The sequence below is a fragment of the Saccopteryx bilineata genome, chromosome 4 (genome assembly GCF_036850765.1).
Source record: "Saccopteryx bilineata isolate mSacBil1 chromosome 4, mSacBil1_pri_phased_curated, whole genome shotgun sequence".
Classification (NCBI taxonomy): domain Eukaryota; kingdom Metazoa; phylum Chordata; class Mammalia; order Chiroptera; family Emballonuridae; genus Saccopteryx; species Saccopteryx bilineata.
In genome coordinates, this window is record NC_089493.1 from 31,750,795 (window position 1) to 31,767,506 (window position 16,712).

Consider the following 16,712-nt stretch of genomic DNA (forward strand, 5'->3'; position numbering starts at 1 on the left):
CGGGACAATATTAAGTAGACTAACATGCATAACGGGCAGGGGGACACATGGGAAGGCACAAAACATATTTTAAGAAATAATGGCTGAAAATTTTCCAAATTTTTTTTTTAATTCTTTAATTTTTTATTTTATTTCTTCATTTTAGAGAGGAGAGAGAGATGGAGAGAGAGAGAGAGAGAGGAGAGAGAGACGGGGGAGGAGCTGGAAGCATCAACTCCCATATGTGCCTTGACCAGGCATGCCCAGGGTTTCGAACCGGCGACCTCAGCATTTCCAGGTCGACGCTTTATCCACTGCGCCACCACAGGTCAGGCCCAAAATTTTCCAAATTTGATGAAAACTCTAAAATCACAGATTCAAGAAGCTCATCAAACCCCAAGAAAAAGAAACACAAAAAGAAAACACAAGGCATATCATAATCAAGATGCTGAAAACTATGTAGTAATAAAAGAAAGTCTTAAAAGCAGCCGTGAGAGGTTAGGGTAAGGAAAGACAGCTGAATTCAGAGGAACAAAAATTACAGCAGGGTTGCTGTCAGAAACGATGCAGCCCAGGAAGCAACAGACCATCATGTTTGAGGTATTGGGGGACATCAGTCTGACAGTGATCAAGACAAAGTTGACAAGAACTATGAAGTTCCCATCACGAATACTTGTTGTGCTCTGGAACAATATTTTTCAGGGAGGCTTGTGGGGGTCTCAGTGGCCATAAAAATGTTTTTAAGTACAACAGCCTATAAAGAGTAAAAAGGGGTAAAGACCCTTTCTTAGGCTCACACAAGGGGCATTTACCCATGTTTTATATCTATGTACTCAGAATATTACAGACTACAGGTCTTATGTAGTCTTATGGAGATACTGCTTAACACTCTGGAAAAAAGACAAGAATGGTGTGTCAGAGGATTAATCCTAAAGCAGAAGTCAGGAATAAAAAATAAATCTCATTAGGAAATGAGTTAGCCTTAACAGGATCAGGTTTAAGTAGGTCTCACTCTCTTCAAGTGTACACATCTATTGGTTTGTGTGTCTGACTGACCTCTATAAATTCAGATAAAATGCATTTCAGAATGGAAGAATGCTCCTTAAGAAGTAGTAAGAATAACTTAAGAGGTGAGTGACAGTTGCTTAATTCTTAGCTATACAATCCAGTCCAGGGCAGCAAAATCTCCTTCTCCTTCTCATGAAGTATCCTGGACTGGCACCCCATTCTTTTGAGTCCAGCTTGGGGCTCTCCATCCTGGAGGGACCATTCAGAGGCAATTTATCTATTCCATGCATTGGTTGGTCTGGTCTCCTCACTAAACTATAAACTAAACCATAAGGTCTCAGGAGAGCTGGGGCTCCATCTGTTTTATGCTTTCTTTGTAACCCTGAGACCAATATACACTAAAAAAAAAACACCAAGAGGGACCCTCCTCCCCAAATTACTTACTGCTTAACTAGTGATTCTCAAGTGGGGACAATTTTACATCCCTTTGCAAGATGCTTGGCAACATCTGGAAGCATTTTTGCATATCATAACTTGGGCGGGGGGGGGGGGGGGCTTCTGACATTTAGCGGGTAGAGGCCAGATGCTGTTAACCATGCTATGATCACAGGAAAATCCCCATAATAAAGATTTGGCTCAAAATGTCAACAGTGCTGCAGCTGAGAACCCTGGCTAAGTGAATGCACGCTGACCTGCATGCAGCAGTAGATGCCAGGAGAGCTACCTTAGTTGTGCATGTAGTACAGATTCCCTCACACCAGTGGAAAGCTTCCTGTCCTACCTCCAGTCATCAAAACATTTTGATTCTCCAGTTGTCCCTAACTTAAAGGGAGAAGCTCAGGCATACATATATCTGGCTTTTAATGCCACCTCTGCTACTAGCTATTTGATTCTGGACATGTCACAAAATCTTCTAGGCCCATTTCCTCCTCAGTAAAATAAAAGGGATTGGAAAAGATGATTTAAGAGCTCTTCCAGCTCTAAATTCTACTTGAAATGCTGCTGCGTTTGGCCTTATCTACTTACAATGAGCCAAAGAGAAAGAGGAAGAACCCAGCCTTGTATGCACATCCACCCTCTGGAGCAGTGGTCCCCAACCTTTTTTGGGCCACAGACCGGTTTAATGTCAGAAAATATTTTCACGGACCGGCCTTTAGGGTGGGACGGATAAATGTATCACGTGACCGAGACAAGTGTCAGGAGTGAGTCTTAGACAGATGTAACAGAGGGAATCTGGTCATTTTTTAAAAAATAAAACATCGTTCAGAAATAAAACGGAAATAATGTAAGTTATTTATTCTTTCTCTGCGGACCGGTACCAAATGGCCCACGGACCGGGACCAGTCCGCGGCCTGGGGGTTGGGGACCACTGCTCTGGAGGACAGAAGTTCTTATATTGTGGGAAACCAAACTGAGCCAAGGGGAGCTCCAAAGAAGCCAGGTCAGGCACAAGAGACCCAGGAAAGAGCTCTGTAAACACTGGCTGAAAGCCCAGCTCCTGCTCTCAGGTTTAAAATATGAAAGTCCTTAATAGCCTCCCTCCTGCCTTCTCGAGGTCAATCTTTCTAACGGGTGTTAAGAGGAGGAGGAAAGCTAGGCCTTTGCGATTCAGCATACGGGTATGGGCTACTGATCGGCAGCACTGACATCACCAGGAAGCTTATTGGAAATATTGACTTTCACACTTCCTCCCTATCTACTGAATCAGAATATGCATTTTAATAAGACTGTCAGGTAATTCATATGCTTATTAAAATTTGAGAAGTCCTGGTTTAAGGTTTGCTTCCCTTCTATTACCTGCTTTGTCACCTCTTCCCTTGGTCAAGATAACTTTTTTAATTTTAATTTTTATTTTTTTTACAGAGACAGAGAGTGAGTCAGAGAGAGGGATAGACAGGGACAGACAGACAAGAATGGAGAGAGATGAGAAGCATCAATCATTAGTTTTTCATTGCGCGTTGCAACACCTTAGTTGTTCATTGATTGCTTTCTCATATGTGCCTTGACTGCGGGCCTTCAGCAGACCGAGCAACCCCTTGCTGGAGCCAGCGACCTTGGGTCCAAGCTGGTGAGCCTCGCTCAAACCAGATGAGCCCGCACTCAAGCTGGTGACCTCGGGGGTCTTGAACCTGGGTCCTTCCTCATCCCAGTTCGACGCTCTATCCACTGCGCCACTGCCTGGTCAGGCTGTCAAGATAACTTTTAAGACTGTCCACATTCTCCCCTGACCCCACTTCCTTGCAGTTGTACACACACACCACGGACACCAGTTCAGAACCTGCAAACCCAGAGACACCAAGGGTAACGGGGATAGGTTACTTTCTCTTTGCCTCTGTTTTATGTCTACACAAAGCCAGAAAGAAGCAAGGCCTGAAGTACAAGAAAAACTAGAGCTTTTCCAAAAGTAAGCAATTTGGCCCACCCCTGCTATTCTTCTCCAGGAGGAGGTATGGGAAAAGGACTAGTAAACCCAAAGATACAAACTCGGATGGAAAGAGACTCATCATTTGCATCTGAACACAGACCAATAGGGGTCCAAAGTTTCATTTCTAAAAGTTTCTTTTTTTTTCTGCTGCTGTCTTACATTACATAAAAATTCCTGGGCACATGGGCTAAAGGGCAAAGCACACACACAGAGTAAACAAAAACACAGCAAGGGTTCTCCTAGCAGAGCGGTGGGGGACAGCAGCTGGAACAAAAGCAAGACCTCATGAATGAAGAGTAGCAGAGGACAGAATGTGGGAGAAGGGGGGCTGGACTCTGAATTGTCAGAACAGTCAAGATTAGGTTTCTGCTCACCCCTCACCCCACCCACTGTCACAAGCAACAGATGGCCCAGCCCCAGGCAGCTGGTGAGACAGCAATCTGCACGTGTCTGTCTGCCCCTCCTCCAAGGCTGGAGATGAGAAGGCACAGGGCAAAGTCTGGGGCCCATCCAGGTGGAAGCTACACCTTGAAAGAGCATCTAGGGCAGGGTGGTAACATCACCCAATGCTTTGCCACAATGAGAAAAACTTCTAAAACAACTCAGCGTTATTTGAGGTTCTCCAGCACCCACACAGAGATCATCAGGAAAACGGCCTTGGTGAGTTGGGGATGGGGAAAGACCCAGAATAGCTTCTGGAGTGGACTTGGGCTGTATTGGTCTAGGAGGGAGTCATTTAATAATTCAACATTTACTGTATATATACCACATTCTAGGCACCACCCCAGTCAAGTGCGGATCAGCCTAAGTGGTGATAGAAGACAGTCTCTGCCCTCTGGATCTCACACCAGGGTCAAGAATAACAAGGAAACAGAGTAATATAGGGGGTAAGTACTGAGCACAGGACGATATAGCAGCACAAAAGAGGAGCCCTCCTACCAAACAGGCAGCAGTCTAAGATGACACTGACTTAAGGAAGGTATTAGAGCACAGCGGGGTGGGTAAAGGAAGGATGAGATGTTACAAAGAGAGGGAAGAGCACATGTAAAAGCTTGGAGGCAAAAGAGAACTGGGAACTACAAGTTCTGTCCCAGACTTTGCTGCCATATGGTTACCCTCACCAGGAGCAGACTCATGGGTTTGTTGTGTAAAGTCCAACTTTTTCCATTTTAAGGGAAGAACTGAGGCCCAGAGATGGACCATAGCCTTCCTAGGGACACCGGGCTTATCAGTGGCTGAACCAGAACTCAGTTCTCCTAACTTTTTTTTTTTTTTTTTTGCAAAAGAAACGGAGAGAAAAAGAGAGAAAGGGACAGACAGGAAGGGAGATGAGAAGCATCAATTCTTTGTTGCAGCACCTTAGTTGTTCATTGATTGCTTTCTCATATGTGCTTTGACTGGGGGGGGGGGGGCTACAGCAGAGCAAGTGACCCCTTGCTCAAGCCAGCGACCTTGGGCTCAAGCCAGCGACCTTTGGGCTCAAGCCAGCAACCATGGGGCCATGTCTCCGATCTCATGCTCAAGCCAGTGACCCCCCGCTCAAGCTGGATGAGCTCATGCTCAAGCCGGGGACCTCTGGGTTTCAAACCTGGGTCCTCTACATCCCAGGCCGACGCTCTATCCACTGCATCACTGCCTGGTCAGGCTTTTTTCTGTTTTTAAGTGAGAGAGAAAGAGAGAGGAACAGATAGGAACAGACAGGCAGGAAGGCTCCTAACACTTCATAAGCAAAGTTCACTCAAATATCTCCCAATCAGAATCTGACCACTGACCCCTCTAGGACAGAGTGTCAGCCCCAACACTGTTCTCCACTGTGTTCCATCTATTCTGAGCACCCAAGGAATGGCTCATGTCCAGGCCCTGCCAGATGAGGAAGTCCAGCAACATTTGTCCCTAGGAACTCCAACATGGCAGGAGCAGCTCATGAAAAAAACCAAGAGTGGCTATCTGTCTTTTCTGGAAAGGAGGTGGAAGGCACATAAAATAATACTCAAGGTAGGCTGTAGTTCTGGGGTAGGAGTGTTTTAGCAAAATCGGGTAGCCCTTGGAAATGAAGAAAGGCTGTTCTGAGAGCTTAAGGGAACTATCAGCCAACACAGAAACAGGAGGTGAGTTTGAGTAACTGCCAAACCAGGCAGGCTTAATTAAGAGGCCTCCACCTCTACCCTCTTCCCCAGGAAGCCCACCTCCTCCCTCTGGCTCATCACCTTAACCTAGCTGGAGAAGCAGTCATTTCAGGGAAGCTACAGGCCTCCCTTTGGCCCAGCCTCAGGGGATGCACCATTAACCAGGGAGTCAAGCCACTGGAGTTTCAGGGCAGAGCTGCCCTACTGTCACCTCAATATCAACCTTCCATAGCACCGGCTATATGAAGGTCCCTCAGCCTCTAGCCTGCCATCCACTCTAAATGAGGGTGTGAGCATAATGGAAGAAAGTGTTCATTAGCTTTTTCAGTATAACCTCTATGGAATCTGAATAGAAGGCACAGTTACTAAACTGCAGAGCAGAATTCCTCCTCTGCTCATAACAAAACAAAGATGCATATCGACAATCAGCCAGTTGGTTAAAACAGTGCAGAAAGAGGCTAAGGAGCATTAGGGTTAAGCTCATTAACCTCATCCAGACGCCTGGTGAACCTCAGCTCCAAGGCCTTGGTGCATTGGTATGATCAAAACATCCGAATGATCGGAAATATTTCCTGACCAAAATATTTTCAGATGCTGCTTCTGACCCCACACGCAAGTGCAATCACCATAGGCTGGTCCTGGCCTTCAGGGCCAACACCAGCCCATGGATACTCAGGGCAAGGAAGTGACCTGCCAAACAACTACGGTGCTGCAATGAAGAATTGATGCTTCTCATCTCTCTCCCTTCCTGTCTGTCTGTCCCTATCTGTCCCTCTCTCTCTGTCAAAAGAGAAAGAAAGAAAGAAAGAAAGAAAGAAAGAAAGAAAGAAAGAAAGAAAGAAAGAAAGAAAGAGAAAGAAAGGAGGGAGGGAGGGAGGGAGGGAGGGAGGGAGGGAGGGAGGGAGGGAGGGAGGGAGGGGAGAGAGAGAAAAAAGAAAAGAAACCTGCCAGAAGAAATGATTGAAAAGCAATGTTATGCCCTGCCCTAAGTGAATAGCTCAGTTGGTTAGAGCATCATGTAGAAAAGCAGAGGTTGCTGGTTCAATCCCCAGTCAGGGCACATACAGGAACAGATCCATGTTCCTGTCTGTCTCTCTCTTCCTCTCTACCCCTTCCTTTCTCTCTAAAATCAATAAAATAAACATTAAAAGAAAAGAAAGGCAATGTTAGGTCTAGAATGGGCACTCTATGTCCTAAGCTCCTTAACATCTGCCATTAGGAACCTCTGGGTGGAAGGTGTTTATGTGTTATGTGGTGTACACTCAGGGGTGGGGAGTGTTACTGCAGCCAGACTTGCTTTTTTTTTCTCACACAAACAACTCTTTAGAACTTGCCCTCCTGAAAAGCAAATGTAGTTCTGATTTCCAAACCTCACTGTTGAGAGAACGTCTTGTTTTCTCTCTCTGCTTTTTAAAATAGATGAATGCTTCCCTAGGGGAAAAGCAGCTGTAAATACAGGATAGAACAGAAAATGAATCCTGCTATGAGTTCCAGGGGAACCACTATACTATTGTAAAAAGCCTTCTCAAAAGAAGCAACACACCCCATTCCAAATAAGAAACACGCAACTTTGTTCCAAGTATTTCTCTAAAGTGTAACCTTTGGGCAGATGATTTCTCTACACTCCAATGCTGCTTCCTCCTCTACTCAATACTAAGACCTTCACATGTAAAGTGAGTTAACTTACTGGGAGATTTAGAACTAGCTCACAGCTCAACCAGTGTACCTGCTCCTGAGCATCTATTATCATTATGAATGAAAAGGGAGCTATGCCATTAACCTGACAGGCTAAGGCAGGGGCCACATGGCAGCCTAACAAACTCACACAGGATGGGCTGATCACAAATTCCTAACTTTGGGTAGGCCACAGTGGTAGTCACTTTGCAGGGAGAGCAAAGGTCAACCTTTACCTTCAGTGAGAACCCTGTCCACTGTTCTTATATATCTAGGATAACAGAACTTTAAAATGTCAAAAAAAATTCTTTTCCTATTTTGGAAAGCACAGCTGCTGCAGGAGAGCACAAGCCCACAGAACCCCACATTGCTATCTTGTCCCCCGAAGACCATCTCTGTCTGCTATACATGTTAATCATTAACTATCCTGGACCCACCGATGTAAAAGTATATATTTTCCCATTTTGGATTTTATCCAGTTCTAGAGAGTCCCTGCTCCCATGCTTTCTCCCACCTCCTTAACTGACCTCCAGGAGACTGCATATAATTCTCCTTATGTCTCCTGCTTTGATTCCAATGTATAAAGTAAGCAGCAAAACTGCCATTCTCAGGAGCATTTTCTTAATCTGTTGAGATTTTGCTTCCTAGCATATGTCATCAGTTTGGCTCAAATAAGTTCATAAAAAAATCTCTACAAAGTTGAGCATTTCACCCAGGCCGGTTGGCTCAGTGGTCGGGTCGAGTGCTGGCCCTGCGTGTGGAACTCCTGGGTTCAATTCCCGGCCAGGGCACACAGGAGAAGCACCCAACTGCTTCTCTACCCTTCTCCCTCTCCTTTTTCTCTATCTCTCTCTTCCCCTCCCACAGCCAGGGCTCCATTGGAGCAAAGGTGCTAGAATGGCTCCGGCCGCAACGGAGCAATGCCTCAGATGGGCAGAGTCATCACTTAGTCAGGTGCATGTGGGAGTTTGTCTCTCTGCCTCCCCGCTTCTCACTTCAGAAAAAAACAAACAAACAAACAAACAAAAAAACTGAGATGGGTAGCCTGGTTTCTGCACTTATTATTTTCTAAAAGGAAGGATGCCACCCCAATACCCATTTGCCAAAAATGAAAGATCAAGGTGTGCCAGAGAAAGTTTGTGAAAATAAAATTCAAACTGGTTTTACTTTCATACAAGCTACAATTAAATGGCTTTGCCTTTGCAACCACACTTCCTACCTACAATTCCAGTAAGTTTAGATATGCCCCCTAAATTTAAACAGGATTACAAGGAATTTAGTTGGCTAAAACTGGCCCCAGCCCTCAAACGTTACTAACCTTGCTCACAGTGCTAGGTGGGTCTGAGAAATAAAAGGGAAATGGGGTGAGGGGAGTTGGCACAATGCTTAAAAATCTGTCCAAATCAGCCTGACCAGGCGGTGGTACAGTGAATAAGAGCGTTGGACTGGGATGCGGAAGACCCAGGTTTGAAACTCCGAGGTCACCAGCTTGAGCACAGGCTCATCTGGTTTGAGCAAAGCTCACCAGCTTGGACCCAAGGTCGCTGGCTCGGGCAAGGGGTTACTCGGTCTGCTGAAGGCCCATGGCCAAGGCACATATGAGAAAGCAATCAATGAACAACTGAGATGTCACAACGAAAAACTGATGATTGATGCTTCTCATCTCTCTCCGTTCCTGTCTGTCTGTCCCTATCTATCCCTCTCTCTGACTCTGTCTCTGTAAAAAAAAAATGTCCAAATCAAAAAGACACTGCTTTTAATTTCATGCAAGATTCTATCATTCAAAATAAAATGCAATATAAACCTTTAACCCCATCAGTGACAAAGCAAAGGGAATGTTTGTATCTACAGAATACATTCAAATCCTCAAACTTCCCAGAGGAATCAATATAAATGCCATTAATACAAATAAATCAAATCATCAGTTTAACAGGTCTGTTCACTATTGCCCCTTGATTGTTGTTCCTAAGCTTCCTCATAGCCAGGGACCTTTCACACCCTCGTTTTGGGAGGGTTTACCACACAGGTATCTGGCCTCGCCACAATTCCCCAAGAACCCTGGTTAACTTCTCGTTTGAGCACATCTCCAACTGGGGTTTCAAGAGAATCTATGAATGAACTCAGGAGACAAGCCTGACCCTTTCTGTCCTTTCCATTTTCTCTCAGGTCTTGGTTTCCATAGTTCTAAAACTCCTGAATGGTTTTCCAGCCACCAGCACCTGCTCTGCTCCAGGCCATCCAAAATCCTGCCAGGAACCACACTCCCAAAGCACCCTCAGATCACCTTCCTTCTCCAATGGGTCACTTGGTCTACCTCATGTATCATCATGTCCTGACAGTCCTCCGTATAGTCTGCAAAATGAACAGACGGCATAGGCCCCAGCCCACCAGGAACCTTCAATGGAGTTGAGGAGGCTGCATACCCAGGAAGCAAACAACCAAGGCACACAATGAGGCAAGAATATCTATTTCAATATTCTATGTGGGTGCAATAAAATGCTAAGTTGTGAGGTATAAATAATTAGAAAATAAGAGAACAAGCAGCTACTTGAAAGGCTATGGACAAAATAATGAAGAATACAAGGAGAAAGATATCTGAACCAAGACCATCTAAGAGGCCTCTAAAAAGGAAGAAAGGAAGATTTGACATGAAAGTCTTGAGGGCTGAATAAGCATGAAGGAGAGAGAAAAATCGGGGGGCTGGAGGCTAAAGTAAGCATGATAAATTGTGGGGTTAGAGGACTGGGTGAATGGGAGGGGAGAGGAGTAAGAGGACAATAATAGGGGGAGGACAGGGGGAAAAATTCCATTTGAGATCCTTCAGGTCAAGGGACAATTCTTATAACTTCCCTAGTACCTATCACATAGCAGACTGGTTTTTCCACGAAGTATTAAGCATTCAACTGAATAGTTTCCATAAGGCCAGTTTGTACAGCCATGAAAAACAGGCAGAGAAATTCAGCCTTGGACCAGTAAGTTGTGGGTCCCAGTGAAAGTTCTTGAGCAGGAAACTTGACCTAATCCAATCAGCAAGCATTCACTATAGGCCCACTAGGTGAAAGGCACCAGAATAAATGGTCCTTGCCCTCAAGGAACCTGCCACCATGGGAAAGGTTGGTAACTCTACCTCCCACACACACAGGGCTTCTTCCTTCTCTTACCTAGTCTCACTTGAGACAAGAACCATGTTTGCAGGAGATGAACCTGGCAAGAGAGATTAAAGCAGCCTAGGAGGTCAGACAGGATAACAAGGTCTGATCAGGGTGGTACTGTTAACAGAAACCTATGGAAGAAAGAATTGGCACAGGCTGGCTAACAACTGGAAAGGAGGGGCTCAGTGATGATGACATAAAAATCAGAGAACAGGAAGACTCAGGTTTCAGTTCCCAGATGGTGACATTATCTTCAAGCCAAGCTGTGGCTCTCTGACTACCAAATGCTAAGGTCAGTCAGCTTGGCCATTCTGCCTGTTTCTGGGAATGGAGATTACACATTACATCCTTCCCAGTCTGTCCAAGATTTTTTTTTTTTTTTTTACAGAGACAGAGAGAGAGTCAGAGGAATAGATAGGGACAGACAGACAGGAACGAAGAGAGATGAGAAACATCAATCATCAGTTTTACGTTGTGACACTTTAGTTGTTAATTGATTGCTTTCTCATATGTGCCTTAACCGTGGGCCTTCAGCAGACCGAGTAACCCCTTGCTCGAGCCAGTGACCTTGGGTCCAAGCTCGTGCGCTTTTGCTCAAACCAGATGAGCCCACGCTCAAGCTGGCGACCTCGGGATCTCGAACCTGGGTCCTCAGCATCCCAGTCCGATGCTCTATCCACTGCGCCACCGCCTGAACAGGCCTGTCCAAGAGTTTTTTAGACTAGTTGTGACTTCCTGTAATTCCATTTGCAAGAGGGTAAATGGTAATCAAAACCAATACAGAAAAGCTGACAATTTCTTTGTCTATCACAATAGTGATAAGCATATCTCAACAGTCCAGCACTAAAAGTTTTACTGGCAGCTCTTATTCTGGGAAGAAGAAAAAAAGAGGGAGGAAGCATTACATTTAAAAAGCCTTGAGGCACTGTTCTCCTTACCCACTGAGTTTTCCTCCTAGGCAGAGCCTTCCCAGCTGCTTTTAGTGAGGGAGGAAGGACGAGAGGGGAAAGTATCAACCTGAAGAGGCAGTACCAGTTTCTATAGCAAAAAAAAAGAGGTCCAAGGTCCTACATCATTTGGCTCTGTGAAAAATGAGCATAAAACCAGAGGAGCAGAATCTACATGAACCAGGCCAAATGCTTGAGTACGCAGTATCACTGGAAACCAGCAGTTGGCCTTCCAAACTAACTGCTCTGAAGGGGAGAGGACATTTGGGGACAAAGATATTGCTGAGTCCTTGTCCTAAAGTAGGGGTGCCTCATATAAGGCTATGAGCCACAGGAGGGCCAACACAGCTCCCAGAAATATGGCCCCTCCCTCTAATATCCTGTGAGCCACTCTGCCACTCCTGACCATCCTAGACTGAAGTAGCAAAATAACAGGTAAATATTATAGTAATGATTTTCTGGAAGGGAAATCAAATGACTATGAGTAACCTGTATTTCCTAATCTTCCTTCAAGAACCAAGTAAAACTTGTGGTTTCTTCAATTTTGGAAAATAAGTAAGTTTGGAGAGAGGTGTCGAATCTGAGGTGTGCACCTTTACAAAGAAAAATTCAACAAGCCCTCTTTCCTAACCATTAAACAAGAATAGTTGGGAGAAAGAAGAGTGCAGATTGCAGGAAGAACAGAGTTGGTTAACACAACATTGTGGAGTGTCTGACATTTCCTAAACAAGCACTTCCCTCCCACCTGTGACAGATTCTGACTACTTGAGAACAGTTACACTATACCCTTCATACAGGGTCCTCAGAGAACTAAAACTAGAATGCGCCTGAGATTCCCCATTATCAGAAAGCATTTCCCAGCGCTCTCCTGATGCTTCCTAAGGATAGCTAAGGTCTTTTTATAAGCCTGAGTCTGACTGTGTCAATGGGGAGTGAGATGTTTGGTTACCTACAGGACTCGATTCTGTAACTGGGGTGGTTATTCTACCAGTAACATGAAATCTCAGAATAATAATAGTAATAGCATCATTATTAACTGGCCCTTGACTGCTTGGTTATTGTGCATCGATTTAAGCATCTTACATCTACTATCTGATTTAATCCTCACAGCAACCTTAAAATATAGGTACTATTAGTGTTTGCATTTTTAGGCAAGGCAAAGGAGTTAAATTCGCCAGGGTCACAAAGATAGCAATTCATGACGCCAAGATATTCTAAGAAACTTCTGAAGCGCTGCAAGATTTGGAAACTAGGTCATTAGATGTTGATAGCTAAGTCCCCTGAACTGCACATGAGGAAGATAAATCACTCTTCGTCCGTCATAGGAACAAGCTAAAAAAGCAGTCGTGGCCCTGGCCGGTTGGCTCAGCGGTAGAGCGTCGGCCTGGCGTGCGGGGGACCCGGGTTTGATTCCCGGCCAGGGCACACAGGAGAAGCGCCCATTTGCTTCTCCACCCCCACCCCCTCCTTCCTCTCTGTCTCTCTCTTCCCCTCCCACAGCCAAGGCTCCATTGGAGCAAAGATGGCCCGGGCGCTGGGGATGGCTCCTTGGCCTCTGCCCCAGGCGCTAGAGTGGCTCTGGTCGCGGCAGAGCGACGCCCGGAGGGGCAGAGCATCGCCCCCTGGTGGGCAGAGCATCGCCCCTTGTGGGCGTGCTGGGTGGATCCCGGTCGGTCGGGCGCATGTGGGAGTCTGTCTGACTGTCTCTCCCCATTTCCAGCTTCAGAAAAATACAAAAAAAAAAAAAAAAAAAAAAGCAGTCAACAGAATGGAATGGAGTGAAACAGGAATTCAGACATCAACTCCCAGAGCTCTCTTTACCTTATGACATGCATCCATGAAGACACTGCCCTCTCCATGATTTGCGTAAATGATTGCCCCTAATCTTCCACATCGCAAATAACCTGGATAGAAGTTGCCTCAAAAAATTAGCTTGATTTCTCTGGAAAATAACCGCCAAAGATGGATACATTGCATATTAACGATCAAATGCAGATATCCTTAATAGAAACTTCAACAGTAACAGGCTGAGAGAGGAAGAGTTTTTGTTTTTTTAAATGTGTGCTTTAAAAAGTCCCAACACAAAGCACATTTCCTGGGTCTTTGCACTGGTTTGTAAATTTAATAAAGAAGCACTTGCTTTAAAAATCCTCCTCTGTTTTAGTCAGAGTCAGTAAGTGTCCATCTACACATGTGAGCTCACTAATTCTGTTCTTCCTCCTTGGCTTCAATTATCTATTTCAATTGCATTACTATCCAAGAAAGATGGCATCAAGTTCAAAACTGGTTTCAGTAATCTAATTAAGTTGTGCAGAAATGCTAACGCTTTCTCAAGCACCAGCATGACCTTCCCCTGCTCCTTTCTGGTCTCTGAGAATAAGTCCTGGCTGCTGCCTCTCCTTGAGGTGGAATCCTCTATTTCTCTGACTTCCTCAGGGTCTTTACAAGAGGCCACATAGTGTGAACAAGAGTTTCAGACTGCCTGACTCTGCTGCTTACTAGTCCTGAATTCTAAAAAGGCGGGGTTTTTTTTATCCTCTTTTGTCATCATTTTTCACAACTGTAAAATGAATATAATATAAGCAATCTACTTCAAAACTGCTGTGAAGATTTTATCAGCTAATTCATATAAAGCACTTAAAACAGTGTCTGACATACAGAAGTACTCAATATGTGTTGTCTTCTATATGAGTCTACTATGTAATATTAAGTTTTTCATGAATCTAGAGCTTTATATTTTTCAAAGCAGTCTTCAATTCACTATTACTACAATCAATCCTCAAAATAACCATTTAAGTTAGACAAGACTAGAGTTTATGAACACTTCCTGCTATAAGAAAAAGGACTAACCTGGCCACTAAGCTGTTTACTCAGCATCCCCCTCCCTGGGTCAGAGACCTAAGTCACCTTTGTATACCATCCCCCCACACACATACTAGCACATGTCAATAAATCAGCATTGAATTGGACTACAGGGAAAAGCAACCCCAGCCTTGTGGCAAGGAAATGGAACAAATCAAAATCATCATTCTAGGCAATTCCTGGCTACCTTGAACACCAACACAAGAGGCTACCTTTCCCAGTCCTGACTCCACCTAATCCCTGAGAGGAAAAGGAGCATCTGCAGGAGAGGGTGCAGGCAGAGGTCACTCAGAGGGAAATGTCCCTGCACAACCTCTGAGGCAGCAGGGAGTCAAGATAATAACAAGGGGGCATTACCTAGCCTCTGCCACTGGGCCAAATGAGGATCTATAAATGCGGTGTTTCAAAGGCAGATAATGCAGCCTTCACTAACTGAAATGGGAGCTGCCTTTCAGTAGAGTAAAGGCCAGTCTATAAATACCAGGGATTAAAAGGCTTCCTGCAGGGCCCAACTGCCACCTGCCTAAATATGAGGCTATCTGGTCCTCTAGATCCCAAACAAACCCCACAGAGCTTCCTTCAGGGAAGAGCTGCCATTATATTATGGCATACCCCTTCCAAATGATACCCCAACCTTCCCCCCCCCACTGCTTTATTTTTATTAACTTCTCCTTTCCACACCCTTCACCCAGGACCATCCACTCCCAAGCACCCCTCCAGTGCAGCTCCAACTTGGCCTTGCCCTCCTCTCTCCAGGCATTTGTTCTGTCTCTCTCACCACCTCCTTCTCCATCCCAACCTCCAAATCCACATATATTTTATCTGCTATAAAAAAACACCAGCTATAGCCTGACCAGGCGGTGGTGCAGTGGATAGAGCATCGGACTGGGATGCGGAGGACCCAGGTTCAAGACCTGGAGGTCGCCAGCTTGAGCGCATTCTCATCTGGTTTTGAGCAAAAGCTCACCAGCTTGGACCCAAGGTTGCTGGCTCGAGCAAGGGGTTACTTGGTCTGCTGTAGCCCCACGGTCAAGGCACGTATGTGAAAGCAATCAATGAACAACTAAGGTGTCTCAACGAAAAACTAATGATTGACGCTTCTCATCTCTCTCCGTTCCTGTCTATCTGTCCCTATCTATCCCTCTCTCTGACTCTGTAAAAACAAAAACAAAAACAAAAACAAAACCACAGGCTATAGAGTCACTGCAACCTTGGTTCTAGCTCCAACACAGTAAATGATGGTAATTAACTTTTTAAGCTTGGTTTTCTGATCTGTACAGTGAAGATAAGCCCACCTAGGTATTGTGTATGTACTCAACACTTCTGCCTTGTCCCACTCCCCACAGGATTTTTCTTCTCCCTTTTCTAGGCTCTGTGACCCTGATACAGTCGCTCTTTCTAGGTATCATACCTGCTTCACCCACATGTCTTAATCCACAGGAATCATTCGAATGATGAGCATTTTCATCACCAATGTTTTCCATGTGCAGGTACATTCTGGGTACATGGTCCCATTAGCAACCTTCAAAATACACTAAAGAGAGGACTGGCCACTTATACCTCCCCAACACAAATGACCCATTTGGTGAAGACAGTAACCAGAGGGGGCAGAAAGACAAAAGTTGAGAGTCACTTCTGGCCAGAAGCACAGGATAAATAAAGGCAAGGGTGGCACTAAAATCCCAAAAGGAAGATTCCCATAATTCTACACTTACATGTAAAAATGTTTAAATTAATTCTGACAGCAAGAACATCTACCAGTTTTACTAGAAACACCACTTGGTTCATTTCTTTTTTTTTCCCCCCCCCAATGATTTGAGAAAGGTGGGGGGAACAAGGGGGAAGAAAGGGGAAGGAAGAGAAGGGGAAAGAGAAAGAGAGAAAAGGAGAAAGAGAGAGAGAGAGAGGCATCCCTGTTCCACTTAGTTGTTCCATTTAGATGTGCACGATTGATTGCCTTTTCCTGTGTGCCCTGCCCGGGGACTGAACCCATGACCTCGGTGCACCAGAATGACGCTTTATGCACGATGCTGCCCAGCCAGGGCCTCTGGTTCATTTGTGATAAGGCCCAGGCACAACTTCACAAAGGGTAGGGACTGCCTACAGTTCAGCTCCCAAAAGGTGGCATCTTAGGTGTAGCGCCCAGACAGTGTGCCACTGTTCTCTCCCTGGTGCCCTACAGCTGCTCCAGCAAGTTCACGACTATGCCTGCAATAAACCGAGAGCTTGGTTCTTTCATAAGCATCTCCTCCAATACTTCCAGGCATCATCCTTATAACCAGAATTAATTTAAGCAAGTCTATCTTCAAAAACCAAATAAATACTACAGAAACATGATCAACAGCCTGGACAACCTGTGCATTGGAGGGTTTTTTACAAAGGAGCTGGGAGGGGGGCTTCTCTACTGCCGAGTCTTATTTTGTGATTAGCTTTGAGTAACAGAGTCCTTTCCATGAGGTCTTTATGGTCCTCCAGGAAATCTTCCTTTTGCCAAGCCAACAGGAAGCATTTTGATGCCATAAATAAGGAAAAGAAATCA

At 45.1% G+C, this 16,712-nt stretch overlaps 1 protein-coding gene and 1 long non-coding RNA gene across 5 annotated transcripts in view; one reads left to right on the forward strand and one right to left on the reverse strand.

Annotated features, from left to right (window-relative positions):
* SUSD6 (sushi domain containing 6) overlaps positions 1 to 16,712 on the reverse strand; it is a 107,577-nt gene that overhangs the window by 72,970 nt on the left and 17,895 nt on the right. The gene's annotated exons all lie outside the window — the stretch shown is intronic.
* Positions 3,673 to 11,059, forward strand: LOC136335066 (uncharacterized). The gene is made up of 3 exons (XR_010731258.1): positions 3,673 to 4,072; positions 4,189 to 4,299; positions 9,379 to 11,059. It is a non-coding gene; the product is annotated as an uncharacterized lncRNA (long non-coding RNA).